Source organism: Neolamprologus brichardi, chromosome 12, assembly GCF_056152115.1.
Source record: "Neolamprologus brichardi isolate AB-2024 chromosome 12, ASM5615211v1, whole genome shotgun sequence".
Taxonomy (NCBI): domain Eukaryota; kingdom Metazoa; phylum Chordata; class Actinopteri; order Cichliformes; family Cichlidae; genus Neolamprologus; species Neolamprologus brichardi.
The window spans coordinates 1,379,700-1,400,285 of NC_142115.1; the positions used below are offsets into that span (position 1 = coordinate 1,379,700).

General features: G+C 41.1%; 2 long non-coding RNA genes and 1 pseudogene across 2 annotated transcripts; 1 reads left to right on the plus strand and 2 right to left on the minus strand.

The window, feature by feature from the left end:
• Positions 1 to 2,288: 2,288 nt before the first annotated feature.
• LOC148100120 (uncharacterized) lies at positions 2,289 to 7,188 on the minus strand. The gene is made up of 5 exons (XR_015719800.1): positions 6,851 to 7,188; positions 5,816 to 6,016; positions 4,538 to 5,144; positions 4,042 to 4,247; positions 2,289 to 2,827 (listed from the first exon to the last, which is right to left on the minus strand). It is a non-coding gene; the product is annotated as an uncharacterized LOC148100120 (long non-coding RNA).
• Positions 7,189 to 7,324: 136 nt separating this feature from the next.
• LOC148100121 (uncharacterized) lies at positions 7,325 to 9,567 on the minus strand. The gene is made up of 3 exons (XR_015719826.1): positions 8,878 to 9,567; positions 8,167 to 8,236; positions 7,325 to 7,579 (listed from the first exon to the last, which is right to left on the minus strand). It is a non-coding gene; the product is annotated as an uncharacterized LOC148100121 (long non-coding RNA).
• A 2,954-nt stretch (positions 9,568 to 12,521) lies between these two features.
• Positions 12,522 to 19,025, plus strand: LOC148100122 (uncharacterized; annotated as a pseudogene).
• The last annotated feature ends 1,561 nt before the right edge of the window (positions 19,026 to 20,586 follow it).

Sequence of the window (20,586 nt, forward strand, 5' to 3'; positions counted from 1 at the left end):
GCAGCTCCACTAGATATGCTCACCTGCGCAGCACACTAAGATCTCTCTTTGTTTCCCCCAGACCGTCTCCCCCTCTATGTTTCGTCTCCGCCCGTACACGGGTATTTTTCAAAAACGGAGATTTTTCGTTTTAAAAAATAATCCCGTCCACACGTAAAGGCAGAAATGAAGGAAAACGCTGCTAGGAACATGCCAAAGCAGCAGGTGGCGCTATATTCCTAACCGTGCAGAAATGTTGGCCAATCAGAAGTCTAGAAGCCTCGGTGGGAAATAGTAAACAAAGCTGGGGCATAGAAGCAGAACCGAGTCGTATGTGTGGAGGGACAGTAACTGTGTGTGTATATGTAAGCATTTAAACACTGCAGAGAGAACAATTAACAGTAACAGTATTGTAGAAATTCATTTCACCGAAACAATAACGTGGCGCACAGTGTGACGTCAAAAAAGGCGCACACCTTTGACGCTGCGTTTTCTGCGTTTTTCTCGTCCACACGTAAATGCAAAAACGGAGTTTTCAAAAATATCCACCCTGGCTGGAGTTTTTAAAATCGCTGTTTTCAGTGACCAAAAACGCCGTTTACGTGTGGATGAAAGGTGCAAACGCATAGAAAAATCTGCGTTTTCAAAAATACCCGGGTACGTGTGGAGGTAGCCTAAGGCTACGTACATGAGTATGTTTGAAAATGGAGATTTTCAGGGTGTGTGTGTGTGTGTGTGTGTGTGTGTGTGTGTGTGTGTGTGTGGTTTTTTTTTTTTGTTTTTTTTAAACTCCCATCCACACGTGAAGTTTTGAAAAAAATATCTCCGTCCACATGAAAACACTAAAAATGAAAGACTAAACAGAGTTTTGTGCCCTCACAACCTGAAGTGCTTCTGAAAAGGGGGATAATTTTGGGTTACTTTTCATGTTCCAGTGTTTCAAATGTTAATGACCAAAGACAGTATTTTGGTTCGTCTACACTGACAACTTAGGAATGAACAAAATACATACAGCATACGTAAATTTAATTTCTTTAAAAAAAAAATTTTAAAGTGAATTTATTCAAAACTGACATCGGGATTTGGGTTGTGAAGGTCTGTGTTGAATGTAGAAGTCACTAAGAAGTTCACTCTGACGCCTCTTTCTAAATAGAGTGACAGTAACTGTGTGTGTATATGTAAACATGTAAACCTCCAGATGGTCAGATTAACAGCAACAGTATTTTGTCTAAAGCCCGCCATTGTAGAAATTTATCTCATTTCAACAATAACATGGCGCACAGAATGACGTCAAAAATGACGCACACCTTTTGATGCAAAAAAAGTGTTTTCAGTGACCCCAAAATGCTGTTTACGTGTGGACGAAAGGCCCAAACGCATAGAAAAAATCTGCGTTTTGAACGATACCCGTGTACGTGTGTAGCCTGAGACTGTTTACCAATGTGACTTTTTCTGGGATCTGCATCTGGGAATGTAACCTACCATGTCCCTTTCTCTTCCACCCCAATTCCTGGGTTCCTGCTCCGGATGTTACCCAGTGTTGCGCCCCCCCCATGTCCACGACAGCCACGTCTCCCTCACTGACCATTTAATGTGTAATACTGATTGTGTGACCCACGTAGTGCTTCTCCCAAGAGGACAGCATCAATGATATTTGTCTTGAGTGTTTTGTGTTATCCTCGTGTAACATTCAGAGGTCGTAGGAAATCTGAGCTTACCTCTCATTCATAGTTTGTCTCAGGGAAATTCATAGTTTCTGCCTCGGCTTTTTCGTAGCACGACGTGTTGATAATTGATCAGAGATGATAGTTGAGCTATTGGTTGAAGCCTAGAATGATCTGAAAGCCTCCAGTCTATATTTAAGTTGTCATCCTGAGTTCACGCCAAATCACGTAATCACACCAAAGCATCGTTTTTATTTGCATTTTTCTCCTGTCTGTTCTGTGACGTACTGTAAATAAAGTTTTGAACTCCTTCCTTCACGTCACGTGTGTCTGAGAGGACGTGACAGCTATGATCTGGCATATTTACATTTGTTAAAATGTTCATTAATATCTATCGTCCCTCTTTTAAATTTTTTAAAAAAGGGGTCACCGACCCAGATCTGTGACAACTGTAGCTCATCTAGCTGTAATGTTCAGATTTGTTATACTGGCGTGCTCTTACACTACAACCTCGTTCTGTGGGGAAACGGTCAAACAACTGTTTAAGAATTTTTGAGATTGCATGTCTCAGCAGAAGGAAAACTTAAAACTGAATCAGGTACACACAAAGGCAAAGGTCTAATTTCAAAACAGAAGTCCTTTTATTGTAAAAGAAAATTTAATAACATGTGATTTACACGTTTGTTGACATTTGTAAGGAATTGTTCTTACATGTGTCTTGACAGTGACTGACTAAATTCAGTCACGGTTGGAATTTGGTGTTGGACTGGTAATCATCAATATTGGCTTGTCCTGTACATTTAAAAAAAAAAAAACAAACCCTAAATGCAGCTTCATGTTGGTATTTATGGTTTAAATACAAATCAAACTGCTGGGAATGGACTTCAGCCCCCTACCTGCAGGTAAAAGCATTTGGTAAAAGTTACAGGCGCCTGTGGCATCAGTTATAACGGCACAACAATGCATGCAACAGCTAGGAGCCGCAAAGATGGCGTAAAGCTGCAATGCCCCCAGCTCAACACAAGCCAGTATATGACACACGGGACACCCAGGGTTTTTTTTTTCGTGGCTGTCTTAGGAACCCTTATCCGTTCTTGTTCTTTGTCTTCTTCCGAGTTGTCTTCCTGTGTGGGTAATGTGGTTCTGGCACCACCAGCACCTTCATCCTGAGGGAGGCTCCCCATCTGGTACAAATATGAATATAAATATGTTTGTAAGTAAAATTGATCTATACAGCACTTTTTAAAACAGGAAGTTATTTCAAAGTGCTTCACATGGGAATAAAAGCATATCAATCAAAACCATAAAACACTATAAAGAGGGTATAATAGCATATCCAATAAAACTGTTTACTACACATGAATATTACCTAAATGCCAGTCTAAACAGATGTGTTTTGAGCTGTTTTTTTAAAAGTAGCTGCAGAGTTGATGGTGCGTTGCGGGGGAAGGTAAACTGTTCCACAATATTTGAAGGTTTGAAAAGCGCGATCCCCCTTCGTTTTCAAACAGCTCCGTGGAATGGTTAGAAGACCACTATCAGTGGATCTAAGGATCCGGTTTGGAGTGTAGGGTTGGAGAAGCTCAGTGATATAAGTGGGGGCCTCACCTTGTAGGGACATGGATGTAAAAGTGAGGATTTTAAACTGATATCTGTACTCAAAATCCTTGCACTGGCTTCCGGTTAACACAGGGTGATACGGGAGAATTTATGACTCTGGGATAAAAGCCTTGCTGCGGCATTTTGGACCGTTTGGAGGCGATTTAGCCTCAGACAGACAAGAAAAGAGTGCGTTACTGTAATCTAAACGAGAGGAGATGAAGGCATGGACAAGCATCTCCAGTTCACCTTTGGATACAATAGTCCTGAGTTTGGCAATGTTTCTTAGATGAAAAAAGCAGGAGCGGGTTACAGACTTGATCTGAGCATCAAACGACAGAGATTGATCAAAAATGATCCCAAGATTCCGAGCGGTAGCTTTTATTGAGGATGATAAAGGACCCAGACGTTGACTAATTTGGGACTTGATGCTCGCTGGGGCAAAAATCAAACTGGACAGGCGTGCACGGAGTTGTGGGGGAGACTGTTATTTACTGTGTCGAAGAGAACCTTAGGATTTCTTTTTCCTACTGCGAGTAGTTTAGAGAAATAAGTGGCTCTCGCATCTTTCACCATGGTTTTGAAGGTAGATAATAGTGGAGCTTATGAACCTCAAGTTTTGTGGCTTTCCACAGGCGCTTAGTTTTACGGCAAATTCGCTTAAAGCTGTGAATAGCTTCTGTGAACCAGGGCAGGGATTTAGTAGTGCTGCTGTTTGTTCATGTTGGACTAAAAGATTATATATGAAAGGAGTGCAACCAATCAAAACTCTCACTTTTGGGATTCGGGGCACACATACCTTGTTATTCAGACACTGGGAGAGCCATCTTTCTAGAAGCTCCTCTGGTCCTGATGACTCCTGCTCTTCCTTGTCAGATCCTTGATTGTCTTTGTCCTGCATAGATTCTCTGTCCTCTCTCCTTTTCACTTTCTTTGCTGCATATGTTGAAATTGCATTCGTTGTCAGTGCTCTGCTCTGGATGGTGTCCTCTGCAGGGTCCTCAGCTGTGCAAAGCAATATTGCTAATTATGAATAAATGTAAGTGTACAGATAAACGTATAACATAAACAGGTCTGACTTTAGCTTGTTTAAATAACCTTGGTAAACCCTTTTGGCTGTGATGGCATTGCAGCACATAAATGTTGCCACTGTGTCGTTAAGTTTTACGTCCCAACTGTTGCTTGGCCGGGAAGAATAATTAATGTTTTAAAAAGAAACCACATGAATAAATTCCATGACACTTCAACCTACTTCATATTACGTCTCAAAAATAAAAAATTAAAGGTTTTCTTACATAAGTGCTACAGGAGAAACAATGAATGAATGTGGGTGCAGTCCCCATATTCATCTTCTCCTAGGCTGCCTTGAAATTTCAGGTAGCTTATGATGAACACCTCCATTGGAACTGTGGGGAAAAAGTAGATGCCTCTCTAATATCATTGTAACGCTGCAACCAGGCATGCTCGTCCTTATAGAGGGACCGCTGCTTGCCCATGGTACTTTTGAGTCTTGTGCTGTTCAACCTAATAAATCAAAAGACATGTTCATTCTCTCTGATCAGCTGACTAAACAATGTATATGCCTCTTAGGTAACTATAACTTTTATAGTTTTCGTACTTACGGATGATGTGGGCACCATGCTTAGTTTTTTTTCTGCCGTTTCAACCCCCTCTGATCCACTGATAACACAGCCCCCCCATTCCAAGGGCTTTCCCTTTATAAACTACCACTGTGCAAAACTCTCTACCTCATTGTACATCTAAATATTCTATTCTATTCCTCAATACTCATGTTGATGGCCACACCCTTTCGGTGGCCAGTTATGGACATGATGTATCCACCCAACCGTCCAAAAAACAATTTTACTTTTGATCCGCTCTGGGGTTGCTTCTCGAGTTTATCTGTAGAAGCAGAAATAGAACACTGTATGCATTAGTATGTCATGCTAATGCATACAGTGCATTTACATGTGCAGATTATAGAGGGACTTTATAAGCACCATTTCTCAAGGACCACACGAGCACCACGAAGCACCAAACACATTTTCCAGAATAACCATTCACAAAAACCCAGTTTTCAGTTCCAAGTCCCTGTAATGTGTCATGAGACCTGGGGTTAAAGTCCCACCCCCTGGTCGCCTCTACATCACAGCTAAGTTCAAAGGTCTTAAAATCAAACAAATGTGATAAAAAATATTCAAAGTGATAAAACAGAGCTTTTCTCTATTTCCACTAATGTAAACGTGCTGATCACTTCAAAGAAGAAGTTGAATAAAAAATTAAATAAATGGTAATTAACAGAGTTAATTATTTATTACATACAAGCCACAGATGTGTAAAAAAATTATAAAATATAAATCTAAAAAAAATTACATTAAATACAAATTTTGTTCTGTAGTTTCACAAGAGCTTTTTTTTAATTGTTATTTCTTTAAAGAGAACATCAATAAAGCAGCCTGCTGCACAACTAAGTCAATTTGAGCAACAACTGAACCACATCTGCATAAACAGTAATCCTAGTGGATATAACACTCTCCTTTATGCTGTTTTGCAGATAAACTTCTGTTTCTTACCAAATTGTTTATGTTCTGAACTGTTCTTCCTGCCAACACTGGTTCCTCTGCCAGTTTCCAATGACTGCATTCATTTCTGGTGGCCAGTTTCCCTTTGTCTATGTGGTCATTAAAATGCTTCATCGCTGCAGCAACCTCAGCCTTGGACCACCTTTTTTATGGGAGCTCTTCTTGAATCACGGGCTTGAGCAGCATTTTTATCTGGAAGATATATAAAGCAGAAAATTGTTGGAAAATCCAGCAACTGATCTGCTCAGTTTGAAACATTTGTTGTTTGTTGTTAAAAGAAGGGGTGCTACCCTCTCCCAACTTCTGAGGTGTGTTGCTACCATCAATATCAAATTGAGCTAATGTTCGCTTTGAATATTACATTGTCTCATTTTAGACATTTGATACATTTTTAGTGTTCTAGTTTGATAAAAGATAAGTTGAATAAAAGTTTTGTGATGCATGCTCAATCATTAAGCTAAGTTCGCACCCTGCCCTAAAATGTTTGTCCGCTGTCCTTAACCTTGAGCTTCTGAAAATAATGGACTACATTTAATGGCTCAGAAGCAGGAAGTCTTGATCTGTACTTAGGACTGATGTTACCTAAGGTGTAATAAATCACTAACAACTTGTTTTTGTTTGCCCGAGCTCCAAGACGATACTTCCATTTTATCTGCATATAAAATCAACCGCAATGCTGTGCGACTTAAAAATGTCTCCATCATTGAAATGATGAAAAAAGCCATCCTTGCATGGTGTTGGCCTCTTGTCAATCACTGCAAGCATTCTTGGCTGTGATAGCAGCTGCTCCAAACTTTTCACCAGCGGTATATAATGAAAACAATGGTCCTTAACGGCAAGAACTCTGGAGTCTCCACACTTCATGTCACTGTTTGCGGGGCAAGCCGTGTGAGGTATGAATGAAGGACCCAAAGTGCAGGCACTGACTGAGATGTAAGTGAGCTTTATTTAAGGAGAGTGACATACAACCAAAAGCAGAACTCAGAAATAATCTAAACTGGAAAAACTAAGAACTAAACTACAAACCTGAACACGAGGGGATGGAGCGCGGAGGTAACACGAAGACCGACAAGCAGGGAGAACAGCATGGAGGGACACAGACGGACCACTAACGCACACAAGACGACACATGCTATAAGTACACACAGAGAAACGAGGAGACTACACACAGGAGGGAGACACAGCTGAACCTGATGAATCTGACGAGACAGGGATGATGCAAACTGAATACACTGACACAGACCTTCACAGTAAGACAGGAAACTCAACACACATGCAAAGACACAGACTAAGAAACACGAGCTTCACACAGAGGAAACACACAGGCCGGGAATGACAAGATGCAGAAGGAACTAGAAAGTCTCAACCAGAATACATAATAATAATAATAATAATAATAATAATAATATTATTATTATTATTATTATTATTATTATTATTATTATTAAGAAGAAGAAGAAGAAACACAAAAGGCTGGGTCAAAGGACCCAGGCTACGACACTTCACATAACATACTATATGTTTTTCAACAATAATCTCTGGTTCAACTGGTTTTAACAGTTCTTTGATGGTCTTGTCCTGCAAATGGGTGGAAGCAATTTGAATGAAAGGGTCAACACACTGGTCAAATACCCCCATTGCATCATCTTTAGTTGATCCAGGTCCCCAGAATGTCTCTCAGTCATTTGTTGTTTCAGGTGCTCCTAACAGGGCCTGACATTGCTGGACTCCACTCACAATGTGGTCAACAGCTCTCTGGGGAGGAGGAGAAAACACATGAAAATACTAAATCACAGAATTCATATGAAACACAGTGAACATGCAAACTCACAGAGACACACTTTTTGAAAATGGAACCCTTCAATTACATAATGTTAGTGAGATGTAATGATCAAATGACTTGCAATGATTTTTTTTCCTAAATTTTTTTTTAAATAATAATTTTATCTTCTGCAGCTTTAAGACCTTGTTGTCACTTGATTATAATGTGTTTTGAGGGATGGGCTCATAGGTGGAAAATGTAAATTGAAAGTTTGTGTTACGTGTGTTCTGTTGTCTCTATTCTTAGCTCATGATAAGGAAATATAGTAGATGGGGAGATTTTGGATGCAACATACATGTCTACTTCCACATATAGCGAGGGAGTGAGATCTGAGTGGTCACTCATGAAGTACATGGAGACGCATTCTAATGTCAGGTGGTTCACTCACATACCTAAAGCTGTCCATGACCAGCTCATTCAGGATGCCAGGTCTGAACAGTACCCAAGTTATTCAGCATATTGCTTTTAAGTTCTCCAACAATGAAATACAATTCAATGAAAAATTAATGGCATAAATTACCTGAGTCAAAGAAGAAATGCAGCTGCATGTTTATAACTGTCAAGATTCATGTCACCCTCTCCATCTCCCTCTGAAACAGAATAACAACAAACATATGTATTAAAACAGAAATAAATAGTTGCATTGGTGGGTAGCAACCACCAAACAACACTGCATTCATTAGCTGGATAAGCTAGATTCATGCCCATAGGGTACAAGGTAGATGTATTTTTACTGATGGATGTCTTTAATTTAGCCTGTAAATGTCATGGCTGTGTGCAGGCAGGCAGGGATGGAGGCAAAAAGTGCAAACCGCTTTATTGCTAACACCAACATATAACATATGACACTGAAAATACAAATAAACTAAACAGAAACACAGAGACGGAAAACACAGTGTGGTATGATGGTAAAGAAAAGAAAAAACAGGAAGTAAGGCCATAGACTCTGTCCACAGGCAGAGTCTATGGAAAATTAACAGATAACTTTTCTAAATTTTTAATTTGGTATTGAAATGACGAACATTGCTGATTTTTTTCCTATTGAGTCTGGTAGCTTTGAAAAGAATTATATAAAAGTTGTTTCTGTTTAGAAATATAATTATATTATTTTACAAAAAGTCACAATTAATGTTAATGTTGTCAGTCATCTCAGGTAAGTTACTTAGAAATTGTAAATAGTTATTTATAACTGGTTACTAATTGAAAAAATATTTAAAAAAAAAACCCTTACTGATCGGTTTGTATGAAAGTCATTAATTATGTCATCAGTGGTCGATCACAGCCCCGGTGCAGAGAGCCTCCTCCGAGGAAACACTGGAGATATGACCCAATAGGATATATGCAGGGTAAAAAGATAAAATAAATAAGAATGGGATACAATATAAATAGAGTAAGAAGATAAAAAATGAATAAGCATAAAATCAATAAACGTTAGGTGAAAGCTAAATTAAAAAGGTGAGTCTTGTTCTTAAAAACATGTACGTTCTCTGAGCTCCTCCGGCAGGCTGTTCCACAGACGAGGACCATACCACTGAAACGCTGCCTCTTCGTGAGTATGTGTCCTGACTTTGGGAACAGTCAAAAGGCCAGTACCAGAGGACCTCAGAGTCCGCGAGGGTTCATATGGTAAAAGCAGATCTGAGAGATAAGAAGGCCCAAGACCATTAAGACATTTAAAAACCAATAAGTGTCACGGCTGGGGCAGCAGTCGTGTTGTGGAATGAAAAGGACCCAGAATGCAGGCAGCTGACTGATGAAGAGTGTGACGTTTATTTACAAGGTGGGATAGTGGCAAGCAAGCAGTGAGGCATGACAAATAACTGAAGAAACCTAAACTGGGAGAACTAAATAACAAACCTGAGAGCATACAAAAGGGGTGTGGGGCAGAGAGACGCAGAGACAGGAACGAAACACCATAGAACGCAGACGAGCCGACAACGAACACAGACCGACACCCACTATATATACACACACACACACAAGGTAATCGGGTAATCGCACACGGGAGGGAAGAACAGCTGATCTGAATACACATGATGACTGGAGGACACAAGCTGAACACAATGACAACAGACACAGACCTTCAGAATAGAACAGGAAATCCAGAACACGAGCCTTCAAAGTAAAGCAGGAAACACACAGACTGATTTACAACACAACACGGGGACATGAACAGAGCACCGAGGACCGACACAGGTAGGGCTGAATATACACCAAACTTCAGGTTCAACCCTAAACTAGTACACAATCAGAATAAACACAAGGCACAAAAATGAACTTCAAGGAAACACAAAACGCTGGGTCAAAATGACCCAGGACCATGACAAAAAGAACTTTAAAATCGACCCTGAAACACACGGGGAGCCAGTGCAGCGATTCTAAAACCGGTGTAATGTAGGCCCGCCCTCTGGTCTTCGTCAGCTCACGAGCTGCAGAGTTTTGTAAAAGTTGTAAAGGTGAAATATTCTTTTTGGGGAGACCAGAGAGCAGAGCAGTAATCAATGCGACTGGTAATAAAAGCATCAGCATCTCCGTGTTGGCCCGTGAGAGAATAGGGCGGACTCTGGCTATATTCTTTAGATGATCAAATCCCATTTTGGTTACATGTTTAATATGTGGGATAAAACCAAGCTCAGAGTCAAAAACAACACCCAGGTTTTTCACTTGTAGCGAAGGACATAGTGAAGATGCCTGTAACTTAGACAAGAGTTTCTCTCTCTGAGCCTCAGGACCGACGATTAAAACTTCAGTTTTGTCCTGGTTAAGCTGTAAAACGTTTTCTGCCATCCAAGATCTTATATCTAAAATACAGTTAAAAAGGGCATCCATTGGTCTGGTGTCATCAGGAGACACGGAGATGTACAGCTGAGCGTCGTCAGCGTAACTGTGGACATTCACTCCATGCCTCCTGATGATGAGCATATATAAATTAAAAAGTACAGGGCCTAAAACCGACCCTTGAGGCACACCACATGTCATTCTATGGATCTTAGAGGAGCATGTATCCATACTCACCATGAAAGTTCTGTCTGAGAGACAGGAAGTGAACCAGTTGTGCACAGCACCAGAGAGGCCCACCATGTGTTTCAGTCTGTTTAAAAGAATAGCGTGGTCTACTGTATCAAAGGCTGCACTTAGATCCAGCAGCACCAGGACTGAGAGCTTTTGGGAGTCCCAGTTACATCTAAGATCATTTAAACCTTTAGGAGAGCCGTCTCTGTGCTGTGGTTCACCTTAAATCCAGACTGGAATATCTCCAGGATCTGTCTATCACTCAGAAAGTCATTAATCTGAGTAAAAACAAGTTTTTCTAAAATTTTACTTAAAAATAGTAAGTTGGATACAGGTCTGTATTAAAATCATTACAATCCAAATTGCTCTTCTTCAGAAGGGGCCTCAGCACCGCCGTTTTAAAGGCAGCAGGGAAGACACCCAACTGAAGAGAGCAATTCATCATATATAAAAGCTCAGCTTCAAAAAAATCCATAAAGTGTTTTAAAGAGTAAAGAAGGGATTGGATCTAAAAGACATGTGGTGGGTCTCACTGTGGAGAAAACTTTCTTAAGGTTCTCAGCATTAACCAGGACAAAGCTGTCCAGTGTCTCCTTGGGTACAATCGAGCCCTCAGGTGTGTTTAAAATCATATCGCGAGAAGATAAAATATCAGATCTGATGGCGCTGACTTTTCCCCTGAAGTGGTGCAAACTGCTCACAGAGCGAGTCTGTGGGGTTCTTTGTTAAAATCAGGGTTAAATAAATGATCTATGGTGGAAAAGAGGACCTTGGGATTATTTTTGTTATTACTGATTATTTTGACAAAGTATGAATTTCTTGAATTCCTTAGTGTATTATTGTAAATTTTAAGTTGCTCGCAAAATATGGTTCACCCTAATGGGTGATGGTTGATTCCATTTTTATTTTTCCTCCATCTCCTTTCTGCTGCCCTGCAATTTCTTGTTTTTTGACTTCTTCGTTTCTCCAGGGTGATGCATGTTTTACGTTAATCTTTTTGGTGGTGAGTGGAGCAATGGAGTCAAGGCTTTTCTTCAGTTTGCTGATAAAATGATTAAAAATAAAATCACAGGGGAGCATTTGTCTAAAGCCCTGGTATAATTTGCAGCCACTTCAGAGGTTAGAAAGGTAAAATCCAAACAGTGAAGAATGTTTAAGAATTGTTTTGATGCAGGGTCAGAAGGATTATCTATGTGCAGGTTAAAATCACCGGTTAAAATTATCATATTATATTTTGAATGTATGTTTGTTAAAAATTCTGAGAATTCCTTGATAAAAGCAGCACTGTCTTTAGGTGCTCTATAAATTGTGACAGATAAAACTGGAGGGCTGCTAAAAACAATAGCATGGAATTCGAAAGTGGTAAAATGATCAAATAAAATGTGTTTGGTGAGTGTGTTGTTGGTTAAAGATGCAGTCCCACCACCTCTCTTACCACTTCTAATAGAAAAAGAGAAATTCAAATTTGGTGGGGAGGTCTCAGTGAGAACAACTGATGCATCCAAACCCAGCCATGTTTCATGGATGTTGACATTTTTGAAGAGGCCGGAGGTTATTAATGTTTTTGGAGTTACTGGATTTATGATAATTCTGTTGCTCTCTGTTTGTGATTATGACAGGTATTGTGTTGACTGTGGGAGAGAGAGGTCCAAGTCCAGAGTTTTGTGTATTACTGTTAAAAGTGGAACAAATATAGGAGCTGGGACCAGGGGGACATCAGTCAGTGGCGGACAGATCAGCAGGTAATGTCGGTTTGGGGTAGTGACAGGGCGGTGTGCGGGAGTGCTGTACACCAAATGCCAAATTGGCGGACAGCAAACGGTGTCCCCAGGCGTTGAGGTAGAGCCCATCTGCCCCAAAAAGATGCCTCCTCTCCCAGAAGGCATCAAAATTGTTAATAAAACCCACACCGTGGGAGACACAGGCGGAGGAAAGCCAGGTGTTAAGGCTGAGCAGCCGGCTGAAACAGCCTATCCCTCTGCCACAGGTGGGGGTGGGCCCGGAGATAAAAGCACTCATCTGCAACTGACCAAGGAGGCTGACGAGTTGGAGGAAGTCCAGTTTCAGCAGCTCAATGGTGTCACAGCAGCGAGGGAGGATAAGAAGGACAGACGCAACAACATTGTCATCCCCTCTGTAGCCGGTGTATCAGAAAAACTCAGTTTTCTCCAAGCATGACATCCCGGTGCATTTCAGACCCAACAACACACTCAGACACAAACTGGTTCACCCGAAAGACAAAACTCCAAAACACAGACTTAACAATGTGGTGTTTGCTGTACAGCAGCGAGGAATGCCCAGACCTCTACATCGGAGAGACCAAACAGCCACTTCACAAGCGCATGGCACAACACAGAAGAGCCACCTCCACAGGACAAGACTCAGCTGTCCATCTGCATCTAAAGGTCAAAGGTCACTCTTTTGAGGATGCCAATGTTCACATTTTGGACAGAGAGGACAGATGGTTTGAAAGAGGAGTGAAAGAAGCATCTATGTCCACTGTGAGCGACCATCTTTGAACAGAGGCGGTGGTTTACGACACCAACTCTCTGCCATCTATAATCCAGTTTTGAGTTCCCTCCCAGACGCCTTAACGCCCACTCACATCCTGGGACATCTGACCTCAGGAAATCACATGATAAGGTGGGGCCAGGTTTCACAACGAGCTCATCCGAAACCCTGGCTGATTGGGACCCACACCCAGTTTCACACCTTGGCTCAGGTGATTAGAGGATCATCAGGGGGTCCTTTTGTCCCTCTGTGGGGGGAAACTCCCACCAGGTTTAAATCTGGGACTCTCCACCATTTGACCTTAGAACTGAAGAAGCTTCTCGGATTAGAGGTGAAACTGTCATGGTCCTGGGTCGGTGACCCAGCGCTTTAAGTTTATTATTATCATTTTCTAGTTTATTGTTATGATTATTATTTGAGTTCTCTTCGGTCTGCCTCTGAGTCTGCGTCTGTATCTCTGTCTATGGTGTCACCCCATCTGTTTGTGAATCTGTCTGTTCAGTTCAGCGTCTTGTCTGGTTCCCGGTGTCTGAGTTTCCTGTTTTATTGTGAAGGTCTGTGTCTTTTGTGAGTGTACTCAGTTTACGTTTCCCCTGTCTCGTCAGCTGTGATTTCTCCCAGGTGTGTTCCCCTCCTGTCTCTCATCCCTTGATTACTGCCATCTGTGTATTTAAGCCCTGTGTTTCTCTGTGTCAGTGTCGAGTCGTTAACGTCTGCTCACCCTCAGATTTCACTGTGTGTTCCGTTACCTGTTATGCCTGCCTGTTAGTTTATTTGTCCATATTATCTACACTGTAGATTACACCACTATCCTCTGACATACAAACTAAAATCAGCTATTCAAGTGCAAGTGGAACCAATAAGCGGGATCGATAGGCAGTTCAATTAATTTCAATTATCCATCCATCCATTCGCTTCCGCTTATCCTTTTCAGGGTCGTGGGGGCGCTGGAGCCTATCCCAGCTGTCATAGGGCGAGAGGCGGGGTACACCCTGGACAGGTCGCCAGTCTGTCACAGGGCCAACACACAGCGACAGACAACCATTCACACTCACATTCACACCTATGGGCAATTCGGATCAATCAATTAACCTATCCCCACAAACTGCATGTCTTTGGACTGTGGGAGGAAGCCACGCAAACTCCACACAGAAAGACCTGATGGTGGATGTGTTGCCCTTAAGGCATTTCTCTGAATAAATAAGTTCATAAAGTTTAAAATAAATAATTCTAAAAAGATTTGTCATTAAAAAACTTAATGAGCATCTAATTTTGTAGCTTTGCCCAAATCTAGTTTAAGCACCACTGCAGCTCACTGTCACTGTGGGAAGATTCATTTCAGTGAAGCTGCTGCTGGTTGCCATGGTAATTAAGCATAATTGCACAGTTGAAACTGACATTTTTTGAACAGGTTCAACAACATCAGTATCTGAGTCTGAGTGTTATAAGTCTGTCCATCCTATAATATACAGGTTTAATTAGTCAGAATTGTTTTTAGAATTATGTAACTTTTATAGCATTTTGATAGAACAAGCTCGAAAGGTTAGATGATGTCCTGAGCTGCATTCCCCTTGCTGAAGACCAAAGGCAGAGTGACACCACAACAAGGCAGCAGTAAAGGTCTGGAGATGTATCACCACAGAAGATGCAACTGGACTCATTATGTTGCTGAATAGATTATCCCCATTAGATCACATCATGTCCAATAATTTGTGGATGACAAACTATGTGGTTCAGTGGTTAACACTATCACCTCACAGGAAGATTCTCCTTTGCCTTTGTGGGTTGTTTTCTTAGGGATCTCTGGCTTTCTCCCACAGTCCACACACATCTCTCTGCCCGGGGGTGATGTGAGGTGGGCAAATGAACTGAATCACTTCTTTAACAGGTTTGATTCATCCAGGAGACAGTCTTAAACATCGTCTGCAGACTCACCCACCCCCCATGCTGCTGTTCCACCTCAGCCACTTCACACCTCCTCCACACACCCTGCTCACTACTCCCCACCCCCAACCACAGCATACCAACTTTAATTGGCTTTGTGACTCTGAATTTGACTTTAAATCAGTGCAGAAGAAACTTGTTATTCAGTGCCAGCAGGAGTGAAATTTGCTGATATGAGCCAAGAGGTACAAGAAATGAGTTTGTGTGCGACCCATTTTTCTCAGAGCCGTGAGGGAGCCTGGGGTGACTGAAGCCTTCCTTTGTACTTCCCCCAGCTGTTACACATAATTTTAATGTTTTTACAGCTAAATATTATCTGTAATCTTGAAGTCTTTTGATCAGGATATGTGCTTCAAGGTGCACATTAAACAAATATGTAGGACAGCTTTCTTACATTTCTGTAATATCTCTGAAATTAGAAGCATCCTGCTTCATAGTGACACTGAAAAGCTTGTTTATGCATTTACTACTTAATACTTCTCTTGTCATTTATTATTATCAGGCTGTCTTAAAAACTTTGTCTGATGACCCATTCACAAAAAATAAATCACAAAATCATTTCCAACTTCACTGCTCCATTATATTCACATCATATCCTGTCTGTCTGTTGGACACTTCCTGTAAATTAAGACGACTGCACTTAAACTTTTAACTGATGATCATACAATGTAAACAGTTTGTGTCGAGGCCCTGGCAGTAATGGAAAAGGCAAATATCGAGTGCTATTACAGCTCCAAACATATACAAAGGGTCTTTGAATAGAGGTCTGCGTGTACCACAGAGCCATGGCTCACTGTCTGAGTGTCTAAATGAGTCTCACAGGCCTGAATGCTCGCTTGAAGTCATTAATAACAAGCACAAGCATGAATTTTGGACTTTAAACTGTGTTTTAAAGTTTTACAGCTTTTCCTAGTAATAAAAACCTCCTTTATTGCCTTTCATACTGCACAAAGTCATCAAGCAAACAACAATTAAATGACAAAAAAGTTTGTTTTTCACTTTTTACCACAGAAATGTCAGTTTTTTTACGACTACAGTTTAAAAAACAAAAGGAAAAAACTGCAGTTTGAGCAACGAGCTGTCAGGACTTTTTTCTGTAATCTGTAAGAAATTCACATTTGAGATTTGTCGGTCAGGTTATAAAGCCATGTCTAAAGCTATGGGACTCTACCAAACCACAGGGAGAGCCATTATCCACAAATGGAAAACATGGAACAGTGGTCAAAAAGGAGTGGCCGGCCATCCAGCCACGACTCATCCAGCCCAGAACATCCAAAGAGCTGCACGACTCACTCGCCTCAGTTAAGGTTCATCACAAGGGGGAAGTAACAAAGTACAAATACTTTGTATTCTACTGTACTAACGTAGAATTATCAGGCATCTGTGCTTTACTGGAGTCGTTTTTTTCCTTTTCAACACATATCTGTACTTTGGACTGCTTAAATCTTCTCGTTACTTTTGGTTTAACACATTTGCAGGGAGTTATTGTTTCTGTCACTGTGAGCCTTCAGTCCTCTTTCAAATAATCACCAGGGGACATAGTGTAAAAAGAGATCATGTGTGCCATAGTAACAGGTCCAAGTGGGCCCGCTGTGTGGTTTTGTTTTTTTGGCACAGCTCTGGAACGACTGCAGGTGTCCATAAGTTGTGGTTGCCATACGTCAGCATCTAACAAGCCCTAAGCATAAAGGTCATTTCAAATGCAACGTTTCTATCAGCTCAACAAACATCAGCAAACACACAAACTGTTTTTGTGCAGTTTGTCTCACAGTGTGTTGATAGCTAAAAGTCCAGCTGCTGTATTTCACAGGGACAGAAGCAAGTTTGAGATAACTTCACTCAGAGGTGGACAAAGAATACAGGACAGGAAGAGGAGAGCTTATATTTAAAGGTAAGGACTGCTCAGTGGGATTTGATGTCAATTTAAAGCTTACATTAATTTCTTCATGTTCTCATATTGTGAAACACGCTGCAAAGCTAACTTAGACTAACTGTGTTATTTAAAGACCACATGAAAACCCTCTGCAGGTTAGTGCAGGATTATCAGGTTAGTTTACAGTAAAGAACTGCGTGCGACTGATGCACAATGGCTGTGGTGCTCGTGGTCTGTTACATCAAGTGTAACAGAGATGAATATGAATTTTAGCTGATGATGCTTAAATGTAGAAAAAAAGACGGTCAGTGTAGAGGGTGGAAATCAGCCAGGTCAGCTCATGAAATACCTCCTTACACCTTGTTGATTTCAGTTGTGTCAATCTACAAAGAGCCACTACAGCTGATTTTAGGGTTCCCCCACTCTAAGATGGAAACCCCTGCTGAGCAAAATGAACAAAGGCTGCTCTCAGTTTTGCCAGAAAACATTTCAATGATCCCCGAGACTTTTGGGAAAATACTCACAGAAGTGACGAGTATCTCAGCCTTCCACACAGTTAGCCTTTTGTTCTCTTCATTCAGATTGTATCTTTGACTCTAAGACCTGTTGTTTGATCTTTTCCCTCCACCTCTCCTGGTTTATTTCTCACAGATCTCACTTGCTGCAGTGACTACAATAAAAACATCCCGTTTGTGGAACAGCACATGTGTCTGATCACTCTACACTGCACGCTCAATACAAATCTCACTGCCAGTAAGGACGTCAGTCGCAAAGAGAAAACCTCAACACATAATATACACAATACATAAATCCCAGCTGTCATAATGTGCACCAAAAAGGGATTAATACTGTTTTTTCTCAATCCTTACAGCGCCAGTTAATGTGTCCAGACCAGCCCTATGAGTGTGTGAACAAATGCCATCGTTTTTAAGCCCCACAGATACAATCATAGTCTACCTGTACAATGCAATGTAGTCCAAATAGTGAAGCACATATACTGCAGTTCAGTAAAGCGACAGAGGGGTCAGTGAGCTGGGATTTTAAACCCTAAAATGTAGCATTTTTAATCTTTTGCCAGAATCACACTCTTATTTTTCTGAGTTCATGTATTTGAAGTGAAATTAAAGCTAATTATAGTTTAATGGCAAGAAAGTGGAAAGTGCTAAAAATAGAGAATTATCCTTTTAAGTGAATCTAAATATTTTCATTCCTCTGTCTAAAAGAAGCTTCATCTCCTCTCTGTTTATACCAACTCTATTGTCTGATTGGCTTTTGGGGACTCAGATTTGACGTTTGCCAAACAGAAAAATCAATATTGTTTTCACTGAATGTTTTCTAACAGTAAATATTTTTCAGACATTTGTTGTTTCTGTCTTTCCATGTGTTGTCCTTAATCTGAACTGGAACCAAATGAAACAGAGTGTAATCACCTCCTACCAGCAGCTACAGTGAGCCAGTGCAGGTGATTTGAGACTATGAGAAATCTGAGAGACTCAACACTGATCAATTTAGGCTCCAGAATCTAGATTCAGGAATGTGCAGGTGTGAAGACGCCAGTAAAGAGAGCATGGAGACCGATAGCATCAATATGACCGATAGCCATGATGAGAAGCCTGACGGCAAGGGCGAGAATGTGGGAGGGAATAAACAAAAGGCAGATTTTCAGAGGCTGTTTGGAAGCAGCAGAGGTGTTTATTCAGGTTTGCTCTGATTATGAGGCAGCAGGCTGACAGCCTGGAGCCCCCCAGCTTGGATTCAGAAGTGTGGAAGAGGAGCAGCTAAGTCAGGATAGGGTCATGGACGATGCCAAGTCCACTGAATCTACACGCTTCCTGTTTCCACCTCATCCTTCCAGTGCTTTACTATACTCCCTGCTCTCTCTACCACAACTGCCTTTGAACTTGCCTGAGCCAGGTCTGAGTCCAGCTTTGCTACTCCAGCCAGGTCACATGACACAGGGGTGTGGTCTGATGTCAGCAGGCAGGTCAGTGGAGCCCTCTGGTGATGGATGTAGGCCAGTGAAGCAGGCGGAGGCCTGAGAACAGACAGCAGGCTTAACTAGCAGGACAAAGTAGCATGTAGTACTTGAAGGAGTCATCACAGCCAATCAGTTCTCAGGAAAATCAAACATCACATAAATAGTTCTTTGATTTTCATCAATGTATTTCCTTTGATATATTTTCTGTCAATACTTCTGCCTGATTAGAAGCTCATAGGCACTTCCTGTCACTCTACAATAAAATAATGAAGAGGCTGCCCTCTCTGCCGTCTCACTAGCTGACCTAACTGACACAAGTGAAAACTGTGCTACGATGCCCTACATGGACTAAGGTTCTTGGCCACATACATATAGATTTGCTTGTCTGTAGAAATCATGCCATGAAGCTCCCAGCGCACATTTTTGATGCTTCTGTTTGTGGCAGAGGAGGTTTGGAGCTCTGCAGAGCCTTGGTGACTTTTACTGACTATGCACCCCTACCCATTTATTATGAACTAACAGCACAACTGTTTTTGCTTTTTTCTATATTACACATGTATGATTTATATTTATGTGGCAGCTATTTACTGACCTGACAAAGTTATCTGAAATGATATCATGTCATGAATAACTCAAGTTATTTTCCATGAAAACTAAAAGTGGGGAGATTCTCAAAAAATGAATGAGACGTGCATGTAATTTGATATATTTTGTTGTTTTGTGTGTGTGTTTCTCTGTGTGAAGTTTTGATGTGTATCTGAAAAACACATTTTGAAAACACTGGAAAGACCTCAAGACATCTTTTCTTTATTTTCTATGGAAAAAAAAACCTTCCAGCAAGGCTTTTCAGTGTGAAATTTAGTGCGTATAGAAAATACCTGTGTCAGGTTGTCTCCATCTAGTGGTGAACATGGCCTTACCACTACATCAGGTGAGTTTTTCTCTGTGCACAGTGACACAAAACTCATCTAACAACACAAAGTATTTAAAAAAGAAAGCATTTTAAAATGATGTAGGACGATCAAGGCAACGTTACAGATTCAGTAAGAGCTGGAGTTTATTGTAAACCTTAAAATATGCAGGGCTTCACACTGACACAGTTGCTTATGTCCAGCATAGCTCTGTTTCAAAATGTGTCCAGTTTAATGTTTTAAACTAAAATGGCATTAAGGTTTCAGTGAGCTAAAGTGGTCCCCCTGAGTCAGCACCCAGAAACCTATCATCTTTTAAAACTGTGGGCATAAAAACGAACGTTGCTGGGATCTTAAAACACTGGGGCTAAACCCAGACCTGAAATCTTTTGTATTTTCACTCAGCAAGAGCATATGTGCTGGTTATGTGCTGGTTATTACACAATATCAAACGGCAGCATTAACACAGGGTTACAATTACATTCTCACATCGTCGCATCGAGAGTTTATCCATTGAGCATTAGAGTTCAACAATGTTACATCCAGTTCAAAGCAGCTTCGCTAACGCCAGCGAAACAAGGCTAACAGTACACAAGAGCACAAAGGCAGCTTATCGACAGCTCGACGTATCGTCAACAACTCACGTCAGTTTGGCTGCCATCGGTCATCTTTTAACTAACCAGAAAATGAACTCTTACGCGGTACACTATA